Here is a 23,830-nt window from a genome sequence, read left to right on the forward strand (position 1 = left end):
CCCACTGACGGGAGGAAAAACCAAAACCCAAAGATCTCAGAGTACAGGTCCAAAAAGAAATATTCTGTTTCTGCCAATTCTCCCCCTTGCCCCCTTCCTTCTGGAAACCTTTCTTTGGTCTTAAGGAAGACATTAGGAAAAATAGCCTGCAACAGAGGGATCAGCAGGGACTTTGAAGCCAAGCAAATCTGAGTTTGGATGTAAGTGCCTGAAGGGTGTTTTCAATCCAAATTGCACAGATGAGTGAAAGGAGAGCAGCTGCACGGGGAAGAAGAAGGGGGAGAGCTGGAAATAAGCTCCGTGAAATAAAAGATAATAAAGATACCCAATTGGGGCACCATTTGCTTGTTTTGATTTTGCAGGAAGTACCCTTGTCCCTCTTTAATCCTTATTGTGTTATCCCTAAGCAAAAACATATCAATCACATGCTCTTTGTAAAAGAGTAAAATGCTTCAAAAGCATATAATATTGGCAATGAGAATTCCCCACCAACCCACTCCCAAGAGATAACTGTTGTTAACCGTATGGTAAATATTCTTCTAAGGATATTCTTGCTGCTTTATAATTTGAAATTGTAATTATGCATTTGATATACTAGTAAACAACATGCTAATAGTTAAGCATTGTGTTTGGCTGAATAATGCAGACATCCACATTCGAATCCCTGGAATCTGTGAATATTCCTTTATATGGTATAAAAGGATATTGCGGATGTGATTGAGTTGAGGATCTTGAGAGAGATCCTTGTAAGAGAGAAGGAAGAGATTTGACACTCACAGAAGAGTGCAGAAGACAATGTGATTATGGAGAAAGAGTCTGGAATGAGGAGGCCTCAGCCAGCTGTCAAAAGAAGCTGGAAGAAGGAAGGGCAGGATTCTCCCCTGTAGCCTCCAGAGGGAATGGAGCCTTGTTGACACCTTGGTTTCAGGCTTGTTGGCATTTTGTTAGCAGAAATAGGCTTTGGGGAGGAAATATCTTTGGGCCTGAACTCATAACATGAAAAGACACAAGGAGATGAATATATATATATATAATATATATTTCATTAAGTTCTTTTGCCTTCCAGAAAATTACATTTGCACTCTTCCAAGAAAGCCTACTAGGATTCAATGTCTGAGTCCACCCTTTTCTAGAATATTATCAAAAATACCAATCCCCCATAGCAAAATATGTTAAGTCCTAATCAATTCTGGTTGGCACAATTAAGAAAATAATATTGCTATTCCAAACAATCAAGGTTTTTAAGAATTGTGTTTTTACTTGTTTTTTTTTAAAAGCTAATTTGGGCTAAAGGAAACACAGCCAGATAAAATAATATTAATCTGGATAAGAATGAGGAACACCGAATTTGCAAAACCTGAGGGAAACCATTCAAGTCTAAGGAGGACCAGGGGTTATGTACTGCCCATGGTGAGGAGTGTATATGCATGTTAGAAAATCCCTCTAAGAAATTTTATCAAGTTAGGAAGTCAGAAAAATTCCTCTGGCAAGAGACTCTCCTCCATATCGTTATCTGGGCTGATACCTCTCCCCAAGTACATACAGGTTTCCCAGTTTTAGGAGTTGTGGATTATTTGAACAGAGACAGGTAAGGGCTAAATTCAATTCACAGTTCTTATTTGAACCTTGGGGTTGGGGGTAGGGGCTGGGGTGTAAAAAAAACTTAGCCCAGCTGCCAAATTTTTCTTTTGGTTCTTTTTTCTTTCATTGTTATGGGCAAGTTGAATTGAGAATCATGTTTAAGACAATGGGCCAGGTACTAAATCTAATCAACATCTTTGTTGTTGTTGAGCATTTGCTATTTATGAAGCAGTAGGAGAGGCATAGAAAGTAGTTGAAATTATAGGCTTTACATTAAAGATGACTCAAGTTGACCAAAAAAAAAAACAAAAACAAAAAAAAAAAACCTGGCAAGGAGAGAGATGTTGGTGTGGGCTTGTTTGATTATGATAGGGCTGGACCTTAAAACTAGAGGCTGAAGGGCAGGGATACTTCAGATAGGAGGACAGAGTGAGGGACAGCATCCAGGTGATGTGAACAGAGTGTGGGCACGCTATGGTCATGCTTGTGGAAATCTGCAGACCACTCTGACCAGGGTCAAAAGCTCTGTCACTTTCTGAAGTGAAAAAAGGAGTCAAAGTGGGAAAAGGAAGGAGCTATAGAAGGCTAACTGGTAGATGGCCTTGGATGTCAGACAAATGAGTTTGGATATGATTATTGAGATGTCACAGCCCGCTGAAGTGTTCCGGATCATCAGAGTAATGCAATAGAAAGGCACTTCAGGAAGATAAATTTGGTACTGATGTGCAGAAGAGATTGAAGGGGGTGAAACTGGAAGCAGAGAGGCAAGTTTTGAGGTTATTATGACCACACAGGCATAAAATAATGAATATGGCATGAGAGCAATGAAACCGAGGGAGGAGATTGTGAAAAACAGGAGTGATACGACTCGATGAGCCACTGAGCCAGGGGAGAAAGGAAAGTGGCATAGGTTTTGACCTTGGGTGTTTGGATTTCTCCAAATTGAACAAAAATGGGAAAAAGAGGCAAGAAGATTGCATGTGGAATAAAAAGGATGAACTATTTTAGCAAAGTAGGCATCCACATGGATGTGTCCAGCAGCCAACTAGACATATGTGACCTCATTATGGGTAAGAAGCCAGGACTGGAAATAAGGCATGAGACTCATCAGAGCACAGGCACTAGCTCAAGCCATGAAGACAATTCACATCTGTGAGACAGAGAATACAGAGCTGGCAGAGACAGCCCTGAGTGATAACCTGAGGGGGTGGGGGTGGGGTGGGGCAGGAGGCCAGTGGTGGAGACACAGGAGAAGTGGTCAGAGAGAAATGAGCCAACACCACGTTGGGATAATGCCACCAACTTTCAGGAAACAGAACTTAAGAATGGAAGGAATGGTCTTCAGCAACTTGAGAATTATATCTCTACAGCATGTACCTTAAACTTAACAAATGGCTCACTCTGATATGTTTGAATTAGGGATGTCATGCTCAATTACAACTCTGCTCTGGCTTTTCTTCATCATGGTGATCTATTTCCTGGCTCACTTCATTCTCTAGTGGAGCGACATGTACTTTGTGCAGCTTACTCAACTCAAGAGAGCAACTTCAGCTGGTACTTCCTTTTGCAACTGCACAATTAGAAGGCAGCAGGTGATACTGTCACCAAATATTTGCTAAGCAACCTACTATGTGAAAGAGCCCATTTTAAGGGCTGAACAAACATCTTATTCACTTATACTCCCCCTTTTAACACAAAAGGTAAGCATTACAAATGTTTAAATAAATCCAATGCAGGCTGGGGGAAAAAGTCTTAAATCTCACATATGGAGTTAATGGTGCCAAGTTGCTTGTTTTTATAAGCACGAGAGCTTTTAAGAGCCAAGTACTCTGGCTACGCCCATTAGGTTACACGGTCCCCTCAAGACTTTGTTGTGTGACATCTGGAACTTTACTGCCTTCAAGGCTAACGAGAAATACCAGGCGTGCCGTTTGCTTTGTCTCAGTGTTTCTAAAAGGTTCCCTTTCCATTTGGTCTTTCTTTCTCTGTAAGTGGTGATATTCTTCAAGGGTTTCAGATATTGAAGGCCTTGTGTTAATAGATTTGTTTTTGTTTTTTTACTTTTAAATGTCACGTATCTATTACTCAGAAAGGAATATACAACCACGATCTATACACTAGCTTTTTTTTGCAAAGTTTTTAAAGGATGGTGTTGCCCAGATGACTTTGAGTTTTGGGGACACAGTGTATGCCTTGTGGCTAAATACAACCAATAACAGGACACTGACTGAGAGAGTCAGGTGCAGATTAACAACAGAGCCTCTGGGTGACACTTGTTATGGCAAAGCTCGTATGTTACTTTAACAAAAACCCATATCAAGGATTAATAGCTCCTAGTGCGTGGGAAAAAACGAAATTTTGCAAACATAATTGAATTTTACACATCTGTCCACTGTGCAGGAGGGATTAACACTAAAAGGTATTTTTTTTTTTATGTATGGGATTTACAAATGCTTGCTGCCATTACTGCCTATATTACCTTTGGCGGGTAGCTTGACCTTCTTAGTTGATAAATTTCATCAGTGGTTTACAAACACTAGTCTATAGATGACATGCATCAGAATCACTTGGTAACCATGTAAAAAAATTGACTCCTGGGCCCAATTTCTGGATACTCTGAGTCAGTATATTTGGGGTATGTCCAGGGTGTTTTTATTTATGTTTGTTAAATGTGCAGGTCACTCTGATAAGTAGTCAGCTCTGAGGTCAGCTCAGTTCTTTCTAGATGTACCATTCTGTGACTGGAGGTTCTGTGATGTAAAGCAGGCTGTGATGCAGGATGAGCTTACCCTTTCCATGTGCCAAATATGGGCATCCAGGCACCGAATCTTTCCCAGGTGAGAAAATGATGGCCCTTCGCTATTGGGCTGAAACCCACACTAATGGACTTGTAAATCTTAGTCTTTAACTAGAGCAAATGTAAAAATTGCAGGGGAAAGATTATTATCTTGCCTATGCTGCCCTTATTTCAGGGGCATTTGGAGCATTTCGTCTTTATTTTCCCAACACGTGTTGGAAGAAAAGATATCAGGACACAATGATATACTGAAGACATGTAAACCAAACTGAATTCGGGTTTCCTCTTCCCTCATCTAGTTCTTATGATGTACATAATGACATAAAATTAAATCTCTTGTGTTGCCATAGCAGATCATTTTAATATTTCGGGGATAAAGGAATCTACCCTCACAAAATACCATTGCCACCATCTCTTACCCACATCCTAGAAAGGTAAAAAGGAAAATAATCGACATAAACAACATCCCAAAGAAGTATGTCAACAATGCAAAGACTAGCACATTTCAAAAATAAGATGATACACATTACTCTCACACCTCCTATTTTTATTTAATAATAAGTCATGCACATTTCTCTAGGTCAGTAGGTGCTCATAAGTTATCCTTTGTAACAGTTTCATAATTGTCTATAGTATAGACAAATAATATGTCAAGATTTCTCCAATCATTTCCTTAACGACGGGCTTTTAGCTTGCTTTTTAAAATTACTACAGACAGTGCTGCAATAAACATTGCAACACACATCCTAGTGCTTTTAGTTTGGCCTGGTATTTTCCAATGAATGGATTGCTCTGAACATGGGTTCCAAGATCTTAACTCATACTAGATTCTGCTGGATTATTTTTCAAGGAACGTGTAGCAATTTCATGTTTCTACCAGCACTGTACGAGAGTTCCAATTTCGTCTATACCCTCAACAGCACTGAGCATTTTTAATCTTTTAAAGTTTTACTGATCTGAAAGATGCCAAATGGCATTTTATTGCTTTAAAATGCATTTCCTTGTGTATGAAATACACCTTTTCATATATATTGGCTCTTTGCATGTCTTCTTTTGTGAATGACCCTCTAGGACAGTGGTTCTCAACCTTTTGGCCCTTTAAATACAGTTCCTCATGTTGTGACCCAACCATAAAATTATTTTCGTTGCTACTTCATAACTGTAATGTTGCTACTGTTATGAATCGTAATGTAAATATCTGATATGCAGGATGGTCTTAGGCGACCCCTGTGAAAGGGTCGTTCGACCGCCAAAGGGGTCGAGACCCACAGGTTGAGAACCACTGCTCTCGGATGAAATTAAGTTATACTCTTCCTCACACCATGTAAAAAAAATAATTCCATATAGATTAAAGGCCTAAAGAAAAATACTACAAAACCAGAATAGCAAAACCCTACATTTTAGAACTTTAGTGGAAGAGTTATTTGACATTTTAAACATGACACATCTAAATTCCATGGAAATTAAGAATTTGAATTTTTAACCATTAAATTGTTTATATTGTTTTTTGCCTTACAGAAAAGTCAAAAGACACATGATAATTGGTTTTAAAAAAGCATGTGTTGTATATAATACAAAGATTAATTGCCCTGATATACGGTTCTCTCAAAAATTGATTCAAAAAAGGCAAAAGGAAAAAGAAAGCAGAAGAGAAATGGGCAAAGGATACATGTCCAGTGATACGTTTTCACTGTCACACACTGTCCACGAAGCTTCTGGTGTTTAACATGTAGACAAAGTGCGTGTTTCCATCAGAGTATTGATAGAAGGTGTATCTCCTCCCTCGTGACCTTCTCACATTCACATCCTTCTCTGCCTGTCGAGCCCCTTGGCATTTGGCTCTGATTTCCTCGTGGTGTATTGCCTTTGGTAAACCTCACATACCCAATAATCACATCTGAATTTTCCTTTTGACATTTCCCTCCAACCTCCTCGTTCAATTCTTCAGCCAACTCACCAGCAGCCCAACTGCCTGCCTCTTGAAGCCAACAGCTAATACTCAGAAGGCTCTGTGCACACAGCAAAAGGCCCCACCCAGCTCCAATTCAGTATTTCAGGTGAGCCCTACAAGGGAAGGACCACAGCCAGGCCTAGAGTTTAGACGCCAAGTTTAGGAAAGGCACCTGCATTGTTCTTACACACACCAGAATATAAAGCACTTGTATGTCACAGGAGCAGATGAGGAGCCGCTGAGATGATCCATGAGACACATCCAAATGATAACAAGCAATGGGGCCAGGTTTTCTCTTAGAACCACACAATTCAAAATCACCAGTGAGCAGTGGGAACATCGTGTATTACTCCTTTCTCCCTAGATGGTGAGAGCACATTTCTCACCAGCTCTCATCCACTATAATTACCATTCCCAGTAAGTGCATCCATTCAAAGCCCTGCCTTAAATCACATTCCCAGAAAGCCCTCTCTTGCCTTAGACTCACCCCCTAATTTTCAGCTGCCAGTTCCTTCTGACTTGGTAGCACACTGTACGACTTCTTTATATCTTTAATCACAGTTGTAATTAACATCTGCCACCTCGACTTGAGCACAAACACAATGAGAGCAAGTACCACATCTATTTTGTGTAGAATACTTAGCACAGTGCTAGGTACAAGCTGGTAATCATGAAACATTGAATGAATAAATGGAAATAAAAGTATCTTGCTTATTTATATCATACCTGTTGTAAGAATCTGTGATTATTACTGTTTGTTCATTTGTGCATTACTGATCTCCCTCATGAAAATATGGGCTTCTTAAGAATAGGGGGTTATTCCTCACCCTTTATATTCCTAACATCTGAAACAATGTGGACATACAAGTGCTCAATACAAATTTGATAAATACACAAATACAGGTCCCAGTATGTGCTATTGTTGGCTGGCTGGAACCTTGAGATAGTCGTCACCTCCATTTTCAAACCTCCATGATTGAATATTGTGAGCACTCCCAATCTCCATATATTTATTTTACGTCATTTACAACTACTATTTGATGTACCAGCATATTATGTATATTATAAACATACAAAAATTAAAATGAGAATGTGATAAAAATAAGTGCTAGATACATAATATTTTTTGGAGCACCCTACTTTGGAGACCCATTTTTCTGAATGACAATGAGTCACCCAAAATTAAACTGCAATCAGCTACACAGCTGTCAAGCCAAATTTTTTCAATATTCTTTAACCAAAAGCCTCTGTTTTAAGACAAAATTCTCTTTAATCAAGGTTCTAGAATACATGAGAGGGAGGCAAAGAAAATAATTTGCAAGCAATTGAAAAGTGGTTTTCATTCTAAAGTTTTTTTTTCCTTTTAGTTTTAAGGTTGAAATTACTGGTTAGGGAGAGAATCAAGCATCCATAGGTCATGGGTGATGTCTACCCAAAAAGTGAGAAGTTCAAAGTACTAACAGTCAAGTAAAAACTAAGGATGAGGGATCTCACCTGGCAGTAGAGTGGTAGAAAATTTATGCAGACAAAGTTCCCTCTCAGTCCATCCCCACAGAGACAAGATGAAATAGCCCTTAGTCTTCTTTGGCAACCTTAAAGACATTCAACCTGACTAGGTTCTGATTGTCACTATTATGGCAGTTTACAAAGCAAATATTTTTCCCGAATATCTTTTCAAAATATAATGGGCTGGCTCAGGCTGGGGTAAATATATGTCAGAGTGGAATATATGTAAAAGCATAATGGATTCTCCTTCAGTTAGTTCCAATGCTTTTTCCTGACCCATTGTATTAACTTTTAAATGAAAATCCAAATACAGATTTAATCATACTGTGGTATTGAGACCACCAAGGGGTTTCTATTTGAAAACCCATCTCGTTAAATACACATATCAGCATGATGCTGGTTGTTTCCGGTATTATTTTAAACTGAAGAGCCTTAAGCCCCTCTCCTGTGTTTTACAGAGTCCCCAGGATCTGCGTGACACGCGGCAAGGCAGCCGCTCTGGCCATTTAATGCTTCGTTGGAACACCCCAAATCTCATTTTTATTCAGAAATAAAAAATGAACATGCTGTTTTACTTTGTAGTCATTACTTTGGCCCTGAGTGTTATATTTATTAAATTTACTGACTTTTGATTCTTATTTGCAATGCTTCTAAGGCAGTTTTGGCATAAGGCAGCACAGAAGACAAAGACAAAATCCTTGTTATAGAGTTGATTTGTTTTTGGTCAGAGTGGGGTGCGGGTGGGGACCGACACATGTTTCAAATTACTTTTTCTCAAAATATAAAAGTTATTTATGCCTCATTTAGAATGAGTAAATACAGAAAAAAAGTATAGCGAGGAAGAAAAATCTCTCTCATGCTATCACTTGGTCATAATAAATACTTACTATTTTGGAGCATTTTCCCCCTGGTATAGTAAACTATATCATATGTAAGAAATCAGAGTTATACTTGAGCTCTTACTTACTACAGCTCTGTATCCTGTTTTCTCCCCACTTCACACACTGTACCTCAAGCATTAAAAACTATTTGTAAACATTCACAACGGGCATAAAGATTCCATAACATGCACTGTAATTAACCTTTCTCTTATTGTTGAGCATGTAGGTAGTTACTGAAGTTTTGATTAAGTAAATAAATGGAAGGTGAACACCTTTCTCTGTGCACTCTAAACCTTTTCTCACCATTTCAGACAATTCTCTTAAGAAAGCGTCTTAGAAATTCAACTATAGAAAATATTAATGCTGGGAATCACTTGCATTTATTGAGTTTTAAGTGTTAAGTTTTGTCCTAAGCACTTTGCATATATGAACTAATTCAATATTAGTTCAGTCTTACAGATGAGAAAACAGGCACAGAGAGCTGAACACTCTTTCCAAGGCCATAGATATCACCAGCAGCGCCTGGAGCCTGTGAGCAATGCTGAGTCCCCGGCCCTCCCCCAGCCCTCCAAGCTGCAAGCTGATTCTGCATTGTTCACAAGATCCTCTGGTGATTCGTTTGCACATTAAGGATTTGAGAAGCTCTAACAATACACTCTGTAACCTTGGTAGATCTTTACTACTTTAGTGGAAAATCTGCATGTAAACTACTAGCATCTCCAGAGCATGAAAAAAAAGGTCCTTAATTAAAGTTTATGTTAGGCTCAACCATATGAATTTCCTGCTATCCTATATAATAAAAGCCTAATATGCAAATTGTCCCCTCAAGCAGGAGATCGACCTCTCGCTATGACATGCGCTGACCACCAGGGGGCGGCACAGACCATGGTGGGCGTTGGTAATGCTGCCCTGACAGCAGGCGGCAGTGGAGGCACTGCTGGCCCTAAGTGGGACCACAGTGGGATGGTGGAGCAGATGAGTGGGCGGTGCCAGGCCAAGGCGAGTGCAAACAGGGGCTTGATTGCCTCGCAGATTACCCTGCACATGGCGACCAGCAGCCGGCAGGCCCTGATTGCCCAATCGGGGCCAGGTCCCAGGCTGGGATGGGGAACTGGGGTGGGTGGCAGTGACCAACCTCCCACGGCTCCTGGGCGGGGGGCTGTGCCTCTCGCTGGCTACCTGGGGGCAGGGGTGATGAGGACAGAGGTGCGGTGAGAATGCAGTGTCTGCCAGGCTCGCTCTCACTCCCCCTGCTACCCTCCCCTGGGATGCCAGGGCTCACGCGCCAGGGAAGACCCCACACTCAGGTGCCAGGCACCCATGAGGAGCCTGCCCTGCACCCGCTTGGCCTCTTCCAGGTGAATTGAGCCACAGCCACTGGGACCACAGGGGCCAGTCGGGCTTCCTGTGGGTTTGAGCGGGAGCTGTTCTGTGAGGCCGGCCGGGAGAGAGCATGCTGTCCACCCGGCTTCCATACAATGCCACTGGGTGGCCCAGAGGTTCACGCTGCACCCTCATCAGCGGTGTCCAGCCGCGCTCACTGCATCTCCATGTGGGGACTTGGGCGCTGTGACTCAGGCGGAGGGGGGCATGTGAGGGCCCGAGGGCCCAGGTGCTGCCCAGGGCCCAGAGATCAGCTGGAACCTGCCCTTCCATACCAGACACTCGCGCTTCGATCGCTGGCCAGGCCTAGGGACTGCACCCATGCACGAATTTCATGTACCGGGCCTCTACTTTTTAGATGAAAAAAGTCAAATACTGGCAATTTATAGTGGTTCAATTTCAGTAGGTGGAGGGATAGCAATAATAAAACTTACAGGTATCTGCAGTCTGTGTAGAGATAGGATTTCAGAAAGAATAAGATGAGGTTCCTTTCTCCAACGAATATACAGGTTAGTCAGGAAGAATAACAATGAAACAGGGTAATTCAATTCAAAGTGATAAGTGCTACCTAAGAGCATTCTGAGAGCTCAAGAGGAAGTTAAGTGATATTCTGGAAGACAAATGCTATGAAAGAAAACACTGATTTGCTTTTATTGATGGTGAGGAAGTTGGGCTTACATGCCTCAGCCAAATTATTAAAAATGGGCAGCCCCGTGAGCTGCTGGGAGTCTGATGTAACAAACAGGTAAAGAATATAAGGTGTTCCACAAAGTGTGGGAGATGTGAATTGCCACTTGACCTGCGAAAGCAAGGTGACAGTGTATCCTTGCTGAGGCCAGCAGGTAAAGAAAATTACAGGTCTTGCCACTCAGGATGCACTATTCTCATGGGCCCGCCTGGCCATATTTTTTTAAGTTGGATATTTTAAGGTTGGGTGAAATGAAGAGGTGGCTTCCCATTGTGCTACACAATGGACAGTAGAAGCTTAGGAGGAATTAATCCTTAAGGATGCAATATGTTTACCAGAGTGCTTAGTAACTTGTAAATAAATTATACAGTATGTGTAAGAGCACAAAGCCTTTGCTAAATATTTACCTTACCCCCAGAGTGTCCATTCTCAAGATATTATTCTTTCAAGTACTTGCAGTTTCCTGTTACAGAATGAGATTGGGTTATCGTGTTAATTTTGCATCGTCCCACTGGTTGGTTTGGAATGCTCAATTTTGAGGGAGGGGGTTGAATTGGCAGTAATTCCACTTCACCATTTTATCTTTTTCTTAAGATTTCTTTTCCGAGAAAGCACTAACCTACCACCAGTTGAGCCCATGGTGAGCTATTCATCTGTTAGTTAAATGATCTCCATATAAGTTGCTTTTTCACATGCAAGAAAGACTTGTTGGTGGTAAGTCCTTTGGTGCTTCATATGTTTTCTTGAGAAACTATACATGTGTGTCACAACTGGAGAGTGAGCCTCCAACCTTGGGACCTTCCCGTTGCTATTTCCTCAGGGTCCTCATGTGCCCTTCCTTCGTCCAAAGCTCCTTTGGTCAAGGCTTTCTGAGACTAAGCCTTTCTCACAGGAACCAACTGATTTTCACATAATTTCTGTCTGGATATCTACAGATTTTCTCTCCACGTTGCTGCCATGGAGAGCAGGCTGAGCTCCAATCACAAAAGGCTGTAAGTCTGAGGACACTTTCAACCACATAGCACTGTATTTGGTCACTTCTATGTGTACACATTTTTACCGTTAGCTTATTTTAAAGGAAACTGCCTACATTTTCCAGGGCCATTCTGTTTCTGTGGCACCTGGAGCATATATGGCGTTCTGACTAGGGGAACTGAGTATAGGAATTGCAAGTAAACCTGTGCTCTCACTGCATGAACACATCTAAAGAGTTAGAAAAGGATGAGCCAAATAGAAGAACATGGACAATAACGTTCTGAGAGACCGATCAGAAGGCCTTTGGTTTGTAAAAATTATTCAAAGATGAGAGAAGATGGTAAACTCAATGAGAATTGATGATAAAGGAACGATTTATAATCTCAAATGAGTTCATATGTATTCTTTAGACTAGAGGATCAACAACAATGACCAAAGGCCAAAGGCGAGGGTTACTTCTCTATATTTGGTAAAAGGCAATGGCCAATAAACATGTTGACCAGCTGGCGTCCATTCTGCTCTAGACAGGAAACAGCAGCTTAGGCTCAGCCTCAGAGATCTCCCCAATGCAGGGTGCTATTCAAAGCAATTTTAGGGGCCTGTGTAAGTAAAATATCTGAGACCGAATCTGGGTCATCATGTGAGTGATATCCAAAACACACTGAGCAGGGGGAAATGACATGAGAGGGGGGAGTATCATACTTAGGCAATTACTGGTGGCAGATCTAGGGGTCCCCATATTCTTCCTGCAGCCATAAGGGGCAAATGGTTTCTATTTCTCAGCACTTGTCATTAATAAGATCTAGTCTGGCAAAACTGCCTGCAAATGTTGGCAGTTGGATTCCTAACTTATCAGTTTCCTTCATAGCCTGCCTTCCTCCCTTCTTCCCTCTCTTCCATTGAAGGACTGTGAGAATACAGATAAGAATAAGATACAGCACCTTTCTCTCAACTTTCTTATAATCAGAAAGGAGAGAGAGGATGTGCACAAACAACCATAACACCCAGCGGTATGTTGGATGCATGGTAGGCACTCAATAAATACTGTTAACAGAATGAATGAGATATTGTCTTGGAAAGAAAAGGCAGGATGAGGGACCTGTATAGTTTGAAATAGAGAGGATGGAAACCAAGATAACTCAGGTCAGATGCTGTTCTGCCTCCATCTTATCAGTAAAGCTACTTTGCTCTTATTAGTAACAGGTGTGGAGTTGGAAGGGCAGGTTAGGCAGGCTGGGGGCTTGAACTAATTGGAGAGTTTTTAGAAGTGATATTGTGGACAGCAAACTACAAGAACAAACTAAGCTTCTAGGAAATAAAACTTGAATGTGATGAAGGCACATTTTAGACAGAAAAGAAGGTAGACTAAATTTACTCCCCTAGGAAATACCAAAGCGGTTTTCCTATCAGTTAATATATTAAGATGACCTTCCACTCCTCCTTAGCAAGTATTTTCCTCTGCTTCCATGTAGAGAGACTGGACTCCCCCATACCTGTCCTTCTTTTCTGCTCTGTAGGGCAGGGGCTGACAATCATTTTTCAGCAGCAAATTTTTAACTACTCCAAATAGTTCGCTATTCAGGCTTGTCCCAAATGCCCCTAACCTTCCCCATGTGTACCAACTTTGATGCCAAATACATTACTATCACATCATCATACACATATTACATACATTTCATGGAAATATGATTGTTTATAATAGGGCCCCAACCGTATCTTATTACAAGTCTTACATCCTCATTACATTCACAAAAAGGAGCCTAGTAGACATTTGGGCAATTCACAAATCAATCTGAAAAGTAGATGGGGGAAATGAAAATATAGCCAATGAGGTCACGTGTACAAATGGTTGCAGATTCTGTAACCAGCTGCTATGGTGATAAAATGTGTGATCACATAGAAGTTTCACCTTTTAGCAGTTGGTGATCTAAGACTAAAATGCTATAAAAGTATCAAGAAAACGAAGGTGGAAAAAGAGCAGGAAGAGGGTGTGTCGACCTGACATACTTACATTATCATTTTTTTGTTTTTGCCAGTTTAGGTCCTTGGATTAAAACATAAGCCCTCAGAAAGCCGACTCTGCCTCTCTTTCTACTTGAAGACTCTTAGCCCTACTTGGGATTAATAAATGATGGCCAGATAGTCATCATGGTACTCCTGGTACTTGGTCAGGAGGATGGGAGGACTGGAAAGATAGAGGAGGAAATGGTACCTCCAGTTCTCAGGTAACTGACAGGAGGAGGGGGGGAGGGGAAGCCATTCATTTGGCTAAGAAGACTTAGACATTTTCATAGATCTTTTACTTAATTCCCCAGGAAGACAGAAGGTAATGGAAAGGGAATCAATTTTGTAACAGGATGTGTCTACATGAGAGCCTTCCCAACTAACATTAGACATAATAATTTACTGAATATAATACCTGGTATTATATTCCAATTTACAAAGTACTTTATCATTTCAGTCAATGCTAGAGAAATACAAATTATGGCCGCCTTTCCCTTATCCTCTTTCTTCCACTGCTGTTCCATTTCTGTCCTCGTTCATTTCATTTTGAGTTCCAGAAATTTTCTAACACAAATTTTCATAGTTAAGTATGTATTCTTTCTGCTTTCAATCCCAGCTTGGTTTCTCTATCAGTCAGGGTCCCAGGAGAAACAGAAATTTGCTCAGATGATGCAACTAAAGAGACTTTAACAAAGGAACTATTTACAGAGATGTGGGCAAAGTAAGGGAACAGACAAGGCATGCTGTAGCACCCAGAGATGAGGGATTCCTGGGTCTGAAGGGATAAAAGAAGGGAGGCAATGACCTCCTAGAGAACAAAAAGAGGTGGCGCTTGGCAGCTTGTCCAGCAGGAGCCATTATTGTGGAGGCTAGTGGCTACTTTCAGAGCTGTCACTGAAACCAGGAGGGAGGGATAGGGAAGAAAGACCCCTACCTTTCTCTCTTCCTGCCCTTCATTCAACCGCCAGGTAAGGGAGCCAGACACAAGCCACAGAATTACAGCTCATAGGCACAGAGAATAGAAAAGTAGAGAATGGTTTGGGGGATTTCTGACATCAACCTTGCTTGACGTGCATTTTGGCTTCCTAAGTGCTTATTTAAAGGTATAGCCTCACCCTTTTGTGGAACTGTACTAGACTGAATGATGAGAGTCCATGGTGCCATGTCTCAGGTAACATGTAGCATGAGGAAACATGGCATGATCCTAAAAAAAATCACGGAGCTGGGTTCATGGTACCATTACAGACTCATCTCTACCATCAGCTGGACCCTCAGTAATGTTTGGTGATCCCTCTGAAGGTCCAAGTTATTTCCATCAGGAACATTTTAAAATTAAATCATCTCTCCTGTTACTATGTCCCCTATTCACTATCTCTTCATGGGACCAGGACTTCTCCTCCTCCTTTACAGAGAAAAGAGAGGCCAGCTAGCTTTCTGTCTCTCCAGAGACCTAACTTCATCACTTCATCCCTCTCTCCTCTTTGTCTACAGTCTCTCCCTCTCTTCTTATTCCTACCACTTCCCAAGTATAGGAAAAACATGGCCATATTTTAAGACGTGGAAGCTAAGTAACAAAACCCCTTTTCAAGTCACTACTGACTCTCCACCTGTATCAATACTCACCATTCATGAATAAGTTATTGAACTTATGATCTACATTCCTTGCTAATTTCCTTACAGCCCAGTCATTCTTCAGCTTACCATATTCTGGATTTTACTCACCACACCAACAAAAGCACCACTGATAACATTGCAACTGATTTCTTAATGGCCAAACCAATGGATACTACTTTGCAGTATTTGAAGTGACTGACTACTTCCTTCTTGGATCTTTTTTTCCAGGGTTTCTGATAATTCCTGGGTATCTTACTCTCTTTCTAAGTCTTTATACTAGCTTCCTCTCTGGCTTTTCCTCTCTGTATTCAGTTTGAGACTCTCTCTGTTTTTCACATAATGAGTGGCCCCTAGGTGATGCATCCTACACTCAACGTTTCAAGAAATTCTGTTTACAAATCAGTTACTGAACCTTTTTCACAATCAATCTCTCTCTCTCTCTCTCTCTCTCTCTCTCTCTCTCTCTCTCTCTCTCACTTCCGACCCATCTATTCAATTTATAGGCACCTAAAACTACATATTCAAACAACTACTTAACTTCTTGGCAAAGAGCTCAGTCCAGTTACTCAATTCTAAGTATCACTTTACACAATTTTCTCTTTTCTCTCTTCTCTGATTACCTAATTGTAGAAATTCTACCTCCTAAATATTTCTTTAATTGGTTACCTCCTTTCATCTTCAATTCTCACTGCAATATGCCAGGCTCTAATGCATATTAACATAGTCACCGTAACATCCCAGTCTTCAGTCTTCTTGCCTTCAAATCTTCAACCCTCAAATCTTCCCTTTTCAATGGTGACAAATGAAATTTTCATTAAAAAACAAACAGACTATTATCTCAATTCCCTGTTTAAAATTCACCATTAGCACTCTGTCCCCTTGGGAGAAGTCAGAACTCCATGGGACATAGGTATGAAGCCTTACCTCCCCTCTCGTTACGCCCATCAAGAGAAATACCCTTTAGGTTAGCCATACTCAGTTGCTCCAATTTTCTAGACTTCACCAAGCTCTCTCACCTGCAGTTCTTTGCACATACAATATATTGCCTGTGTCTGGAAAGACTTAATTTAAATTCTACTTGTTTTTTTATGACTGAGATCAGGGCCATGTCCTTTGGGTATGAATAATTTAAAAGAAAAATGTAAAATACCTTGGCTATTTAAGAATCCACCTCAAATCCCTGTTTGTCTTTTAAGATTCATCTCACATCCAAGAAACCTTCTTTGACCTTCTCTCCACCCTTCTGTCTGGATTAAGCGACCCTCTCCTGCACTCACCCGGCACCAGGAGTATTCTCTGTGGGCACAGTGACCCCACAGTTGGAACTGTTTGTTTACTTGCCTGAGTTACTCATTAAGACTATGCACATGGACTGCTCTTTTATCTCAGTAGTCAGACTTGTAGAGGGCCAGATACCTTACAAATATTTATAGAAATGAAATGAAATCCTTTCTCATTAAACACTTCTCAGCCTTGCCAATTCACTTTACTTCAACCCTGACAACTCTAGGGAATACGAAAGAGTAAGATGATTTCTGGACTTACCAAAGACACTTTTGTCAACTAGAAAGAATGCTGTGCGCTCGACTGATCTGTGTTTTTTTTCACCCCATCACCAGCTCTGTAAATCCCTTTACCTTTTTTGGAGTTCTTCTTCCTCATGTACTACATAAAGGGATTGGGCTGTGATTTTTAGTTTTGTCTCCTCCAGTTCTGACAGTCTAAGAAACCATTTACAGAATGAAAGCGCACACCAACTTGAAGTGCAAAAATCTAAAAGCTTATTTGGGTGGATTGTTTCTTCAGGAGAACCAACTGGAGGGGAGAAGGCGTTGGTAATCATTAAATATCAGAGTGACCAGTGAGAGAGAGAGTTTGTTAGTGATTTCTCAGTATGCTTTCCCAGATCTGGCCCTCTGGCTAAAGACCATTATTATATTGTCTCCCTTGCAGCTAAGGCCATCTAACTGATTCTGGCCAGTAGGGAGTGATGCTTGATGCTCTGAAAGGAAAGAAGAATGACCATTCTTCCTTCTTGAGCCATATTTGTGAGTTGAGTGTTGAGCATGGCAGAGATAGGCCAGAGGGAACCTGGTTCTCTGGCACTACCCAGTATACCTGCTCTGTATTTTTACATGAGAGAAAAATAAATTTATTGTTTAAGCTGTTGAGTTTTGGGGTTCTTTGTTATAGAAAAAGAGATAAAAGACAAAACAAAATAACCCTACAGTATTCTTAATAACATAGTAAAACATTTTTTACATCTTAGTGTCTATTTTCAAAGTACAGTGAGTAAAAGAACGAAGATGGTAATTTTATTGACAAGAACCAGTTATTAAAAAGAAAAGAGAACCAGTTATTAGACGTTTGCTTCAACCTTTAATAACATAATTAATTTTTCAAGGAAATTTACTATAGTTCCTAAAATGAGATCCTAAAGCTTTCTATTCTGTATTCCACTTTATCTTAGAGAACTGAGGGCCCAGAGACAGACTGGGAAGGCATTTACTGGGCAAAGCAAATTCTAATCCTACAAACCAGTTATCTACTGATTGATCATAATGAAGACTCTAAAACAAATCTCTGAAAGGGTTTTGTTTTCTGTTCAGTAATTCCACTTACAAAGACACAAAAACATGAAATGCTTTTGTAGCTCATACAATATGAGCTGTAAAGTTATGAAACATTAACAACCTTCATTGCTTTCCAAGGGTGGAAATCATTATGCTAATGGTATTACCCAGAAAGTATCCTGGCGCCATAACATAAAGGCTCCATTATCAGATTGGGCTCCAAGGAGAGAGTGGCCCAGAAGCATTTGAAACCCTCCTGCTTCCGCTCATTCAGTGGCAGGGGGATGCCGGTCCCCAGGGAGCACAGTCTGCGGTGACTTCAGGTCAGAGGAGGAGAGAGCTGCAGCTTGCACATCTGACAGGCAAAGCAGGAGGCCCCGACTCAGAGCACGCCACAGGGAAGAAAGCTTTTGTATAATCAACCGATAAACAATCAGTAATTAGGGGTTGCACTTTGAGCTAGTGCATAAAGAAAACGAAAAATATTCTACCGTGAATAAGGGCCAAGAGCAAAAAGGAACTTCCAGAAGGCACTGGGGAATGATTCCATTTACTATAAATGAACTGTGGTGGAAAGGTTCAATAGTGGCCCAAGAAACTCTTCCTCCCCGCCCCCCCCAATATATCCTTCATAGTCCCTAATGCCCCAAATCTGTATCTCACACCTTCCAACCTATTTTCATCATCGAGATGGCTTTATCTTTGTGCTTTAGGTCCTTAGTATGAATGGGGCCTGCCTGTTGTGCTTGTTAAAGATGAACACTGCTGACGCTATTTCTCAGACCTGACCTCCCAGGGCTTTCAGGGCCAAGGAAGAGGGCAACAGAGGCAGGTGAATCAGAGGGTTTGATTATAGAGGCCTTGAAAGCCAGGCAGAGGATTCTGGATTTGCTGGAGTTGGCAATAGGAAACCAAGTAGATCTTTGAGCCAGGAGTAATCCAACACAGGTCTTATGTTAGTGAGAGCATCAGTATGAGAAAGAACTAGAGAAAAGTAGATTGGTTAGAAGAAAATTACTTTTTTGTTGTTGTTAATCTTCACCTGAGGATATTTTTTTCCACTGATTTTTAAAGAAAAACATTTTTATTGATTTTAGAGAGGAAAGGAGAGGAAGAGAGAGACAGGATCATCAATGATGAGAAAGAATCATTGATCGGCTGCCTCCTGCACACGCCCTACTGGGGATCAAGCCTGAAACCCGGGTATGTGCCCTGACTGGGAATTGAACTGTGACTTCCTGGTTCATAGGTCGACACTCAATCATTGAGCCACTGATCATTGGCTGAGCTCCACTGATTTTTAGAGAGAGTGGAAGGGAAGGGGAGAGACATTGATGTGAGAGAGTCATCAATTGGTTGCCCCCTACACATGCCCCAACCTGGAATGGAGATACATGCCCTTGACTAGAATCAAACCTGGGACCCTTTACTCCACAGGCTGACACTCTAACCACTGAAAAAACTGGCCAGGGTAAGGAGAAAATTACTTGAATCTAGGCTAAGATAAAGAAATCCTGAACATAACTAGTGACTATTAAAAGAGAGAGGAAAGAATGGGTCACTTTGCATAAGAATGGAAGGAACCAGAGATAGAATTGATCTTTAGTAATGAAATAAGGGGGTGGTTGAATGCTTGAAATAAAACTCATCAAAGCAACAAAAACAGTAAAGAATAAGCCTAAACCCACAATTTCCTATCCAAATCACGACCCTTTTCAGACTGAAAGGGGACACTGCCAATTACTACGTCTGGGACAGTGTTGGGCAAATGACAATGTATGCCATCCTACCTGAAAAGAGCTTTAACTATCAACATGGAAGGTAACTCCCAGATTCATACCACCAGCTCCAGGTTTCGTAAAGTTCAGAGTATTAAAAGGGAGTCACCATCAGAGGATAAAAGAATTACAAGCTGCTGTTGAGAGACAGCGGCCTAGCCAGAGCGGTAGGGTGGAAACACATGTGATGTCCCTGAACTTTGAATCTGATCTACTGTCACTGTATCTCTCACAGTCCTCTTCTCCTCAATATGTCACATCCCAACTTGGGGCCTCTTTGCCTACAGGATTTTGAGGACCAAACAGTTTTAAAAAATCTTATTTCCGTTAAGTCTAATTTCTGAATATTTATATCCCGTTTCCATGGGTAAGAAGGTAACTTGACAAATAACTGGGGTGTGTGGGATGGTAGCAAGTGAGGGACAGGGGTAGGCGTGTGGCTACAGTATGGACACTGACTAATCAGAATTCACCAGCTGGTTGGCTGTAATCAGCCTGCACTCACCTATGGTCATGGGAAAAAGGCTGAGTCATTGGAGCTGCTCCCCTGAGAAGGGCAAGAAATTGCTCAGAGACATGAAAGGGGTCTTCTGGAATGCAGGGCTGGGTGAGGAAGGAGGTGGCGGGAAGCCTCACAGGCAGATCCATGTGGGTTCAAGTCCCTAGAAGCAGTGCTAGTGGCAGGCAGGCAGTGCTCTCTCCACCTCCAGCTGAGATGCAGCAGGTGAGGCCCTGGAAGGATTCCCACACCTCCCTCTTGGTTCATGGAGCTCTCCTGTTAATCCCAGGATAGTCTGTCATCCATACAGCACTTACATGCTGTATGGTAAGGTTAGGTGTGGGGCTGGCTATTTTCTGTAAGCTCTCAGAGGACATTGGCTCTGTTAACACTTTTGGCGCGGAGTAGGCATTCAAATACTGGTTGAATGAAGGCACACACACACAGCCACTTTCTGTGTTACTGTGTGTGTGTGTGATATTCTAAAGTTCCTTCATTTTCCCTTTTTCCATCCCTGTGGTCTCTGCCTGCTTTTCTAATAATGATTTACCCTCAGTGACTCATCATCACCCTAGAGAAGGGACCAAAATTTTAAACTTCCAAGTTTATCTACACAATCTACTCCTTTCCTTTATTAACCGGAAAGGAGGAAAGGATCAGTTTCCCAAACAAGATTAAACATTCAGTTTTCCTTTTTTTAATGTTAATTACTTTTATTTGAGAGAGAGACGGAGAAGGAGAGAGAGGGGGAGAGAGGTGGGGGAGAGACTTGTTGTTCCACTTATTTATGCATTCATTGGTTGCCATCCTCTATGTGCCCTGATTGGGGATTGAAGCCAAAACCTTGTTGTATTGGGACAATGATCTAACCAACTGAGCTACTTGGCCAGGGCCTATTTAGTTTTCCTTAAAATCAATTGTTTACCATACCTAAATGGGTGGCAGAGTGAGAAGTACTAGTTTAGGGAGTCAGGTGGAGCTGGGTTAGTTAGCGCTGAACTTGGGTTACCCTGCCTGCACCTCATTTAGCCTATATTTATCATGGGGACACCAAAAACTGCATAAGGTTGTTGAGAAAATTATTATTTTTATAAATGTTTATGTAAATTATTAATAAGGATTAGTTATTTTACCATCCTGTTAAGTGTTTAGTAAGTGCCAACATCCTCACAAGAACTTGATGACAAAGGTTCTAATATTATCTCCATTGTCCCAGAGGTTCAGCGAGGTTCAGGAACTTGCCCAAGGTAACAGAGCTACGATGTGTGGGAAAGCAGAAACTGAAACCCAGGCACTTGAATTTCAGAACTTATAAGCATTGTCACATTGACTCACATGAAAAAGGTACCAAATAAGTAGTTCTCAAAAAACCCTAGCCACTGTAAGTCCGCAGTGGCAGAATGTATTGCTTTGTTGTCTTACATCTATCTTTTATCATCACTAAAAAGAAAATCGACCGTAGTTGCACGTGATTGGGAATATCCTTATGTGTTTGCCCTCAGTATAGTAAATCACCAGGTCTGCTTCCAGGCACACGAGGAGGCGAGAGAAAGGTGAGGACAGTGCTGTGTGCCTGTGTCCACTCACTGACTGACGTTTGTTTATCCAGGAAATGTTTGACCTGCATTGGAGCCCTCTGACACTACAGGATCAATACATATTATTTCAAGTCAAGTTATTTCCCACATTTCGCTTACTTCTTTTTCTATGTATTTTGCACTGGATCTTAGCCAAAAGACCGAGAAGTGATTTTTCTATGTATTTTAAATCTCCCTTCTAAATGTGTGATTTCATCTAGCTACCCAAAAAGGCATTAGCTTTTGTCAGATTTTCCTTGAGGTTTCTCTACAATTCTTCCCCCCGAGACACTTAGATTTGCAATTTACTGAGCATCCATTATACAATTGATACTATACAACTGTCAGTTTGTGGAGAAGGAGGACTGAGCTGAAAGCTGCTCTCAGGGGACATGCTGGTCTGCCCTCAGTGTTCTATTTTTCATTCATGTGCAGAGGCCTGTGAATGATAATCCCATATTATTAGATTCAACCAAGACCTACAAAAATATTTTTCATAAGACTGCAAGGAATAGGGCTGCTCCATAATTATTAGCAATAACACCGGAACAAATTATGTAAGGGATTAAAAATGAGGTGGTTTAGAACCGCAACAAAAATATTGCTAAATACTATTCCACTATGTCATCCCATCAGGTTCTGATTCACTGAGGACTAGGCCTGCAGAAAGCAGCTCCTGGGTAAATAAAGCAAAAAAATAACCTCCCAAATTTATGCATTTTCTTTGGTGAGAGAACAACAGCGGGTAAGTAAACCCCCCACTTTGGAGGGTGAGTGTGCTCTGAAACGTGTCTTGTTTGGAGAAAACTCTAGGCTTCTACTGTGATGGACAGGTAAGCCTGCCTTCTTCACTTTCTCATGGTTGTATCGTTTTCGTCCCACTTCAGATGTCTAGTAATTTATACATTGGGACTAACTTATTATGTAGCATAGCAGCCAAAGAGAAAATAGCAATTATTACTTGCATTGCAGAATAGGAAAGGTAGTGCAACTACCAGAGAGTCCCAGTGGCTGCGGATTCTAGAAGGAAGGGCGCCAACATCAGCCTCATTTCCTGGGAAAGTGCGCACACCTGCGCAGCTGAAACGAGCCTGGTAACCAGTCATGGAGGAGTGCCACACGCTGGCATAATTACAGAGAGGGCCAGGGCGAGCCGAGGAGTGAGGTCCTGTGTCACACGGCGCATCTACACCTGTGATACATGCTTATCATGTGGCCTGAGTCAGCTAGGACAGTCACAGTCAGTTCCTCCGCAACCTCAGCCTGTACCCTCAGTCATTAAACACGGGCCTCTTTCCCCAGAACTCCATGGGCGGCGACAAATGACTGGACCCTGTGTGTCTAGGAGACCGAAAAGCAGCCCTCAGATGTTCACTCCTCTGTTTTTCCTGGGAACACTGCGGAGGAAAAATCTGGGATTGCATGACCATCATGGTCCCCATCTCAACCAACACCCCACCCCAGCCTCACCTCCTAAAACCGAGGGCAGGTTCTGAAAATGTCCCCTGGGAGCACTCAGTTCAGAGGGACTCCAAAGGCAGAGCCCAGGTTCTTCAGGAGAAGGCAAACAGCTCTCTTTTCCAGGGTCACGCGTACACATGCTCTTCACACTACCCCTGGAAAGGACAGCTTTGCTTTAGGACACTGGGTGCTCCCCAGTCATAATCCAGATCTACATGAAAGCTGTCCTCAACTGGTAATTATTGAGCCATAGTCGACGGCTTAAAAAAAGATTTAAGACACCGGTTTTCCTGCTCTGCAGAAAGGAATTGAACTAGAGGAGCTATTTAAGGTTTTGTGTGTTTTTTTCCCAGCTCCAAAATGCAGGAATGCCATAATTTCCAGATTCAAAGAATGACCCCCTGCAAGTTCGAGCAAAGCACATGCTGAATGCATATCTTCCCAGCAAGCCTTGGGGACCATAGGACGTGCATAGCCGCACACTGCTCTGTGCGCCCCGTGCCTCCTCATGAAAGGCACTTTCCACGCAAAGCACGCTGACCCACAGGGGGAAAATGGATTG

General features: G+C 41.7%; 1 protein-coding gene across 1 annotated transcript in view; it reads right to left on the bottom strand.

Annotated features, from left to right (window-relative positions):
* The window catches only part of CPA6 (carboxypeptidase A6), a 198,258-nt gene that overhangs the window by 173,738 nt on the left and 690 nt on the right, over positions 1–23,830 (bottom strand). The window lies entirely within an intron of this gene.

This window comes from Myotis myotis, unplaced genomic scaffold, assembly GCF_014108235.1.
Source record: "Myotis myotis isolate mMyoMyo1 unplaced genomic scaffold, mMyoMyo1.p scaffold_m19_p_16, whole genome shotgun sequence".
In the NCBI taxonomy this organism is placed as follows: domain Eukaryota; kingdom Metazoa; phylum Chordata; class Mammalia; order Chiroptera; family Vespertilionidae; genus Myotis; species Myotis myotis.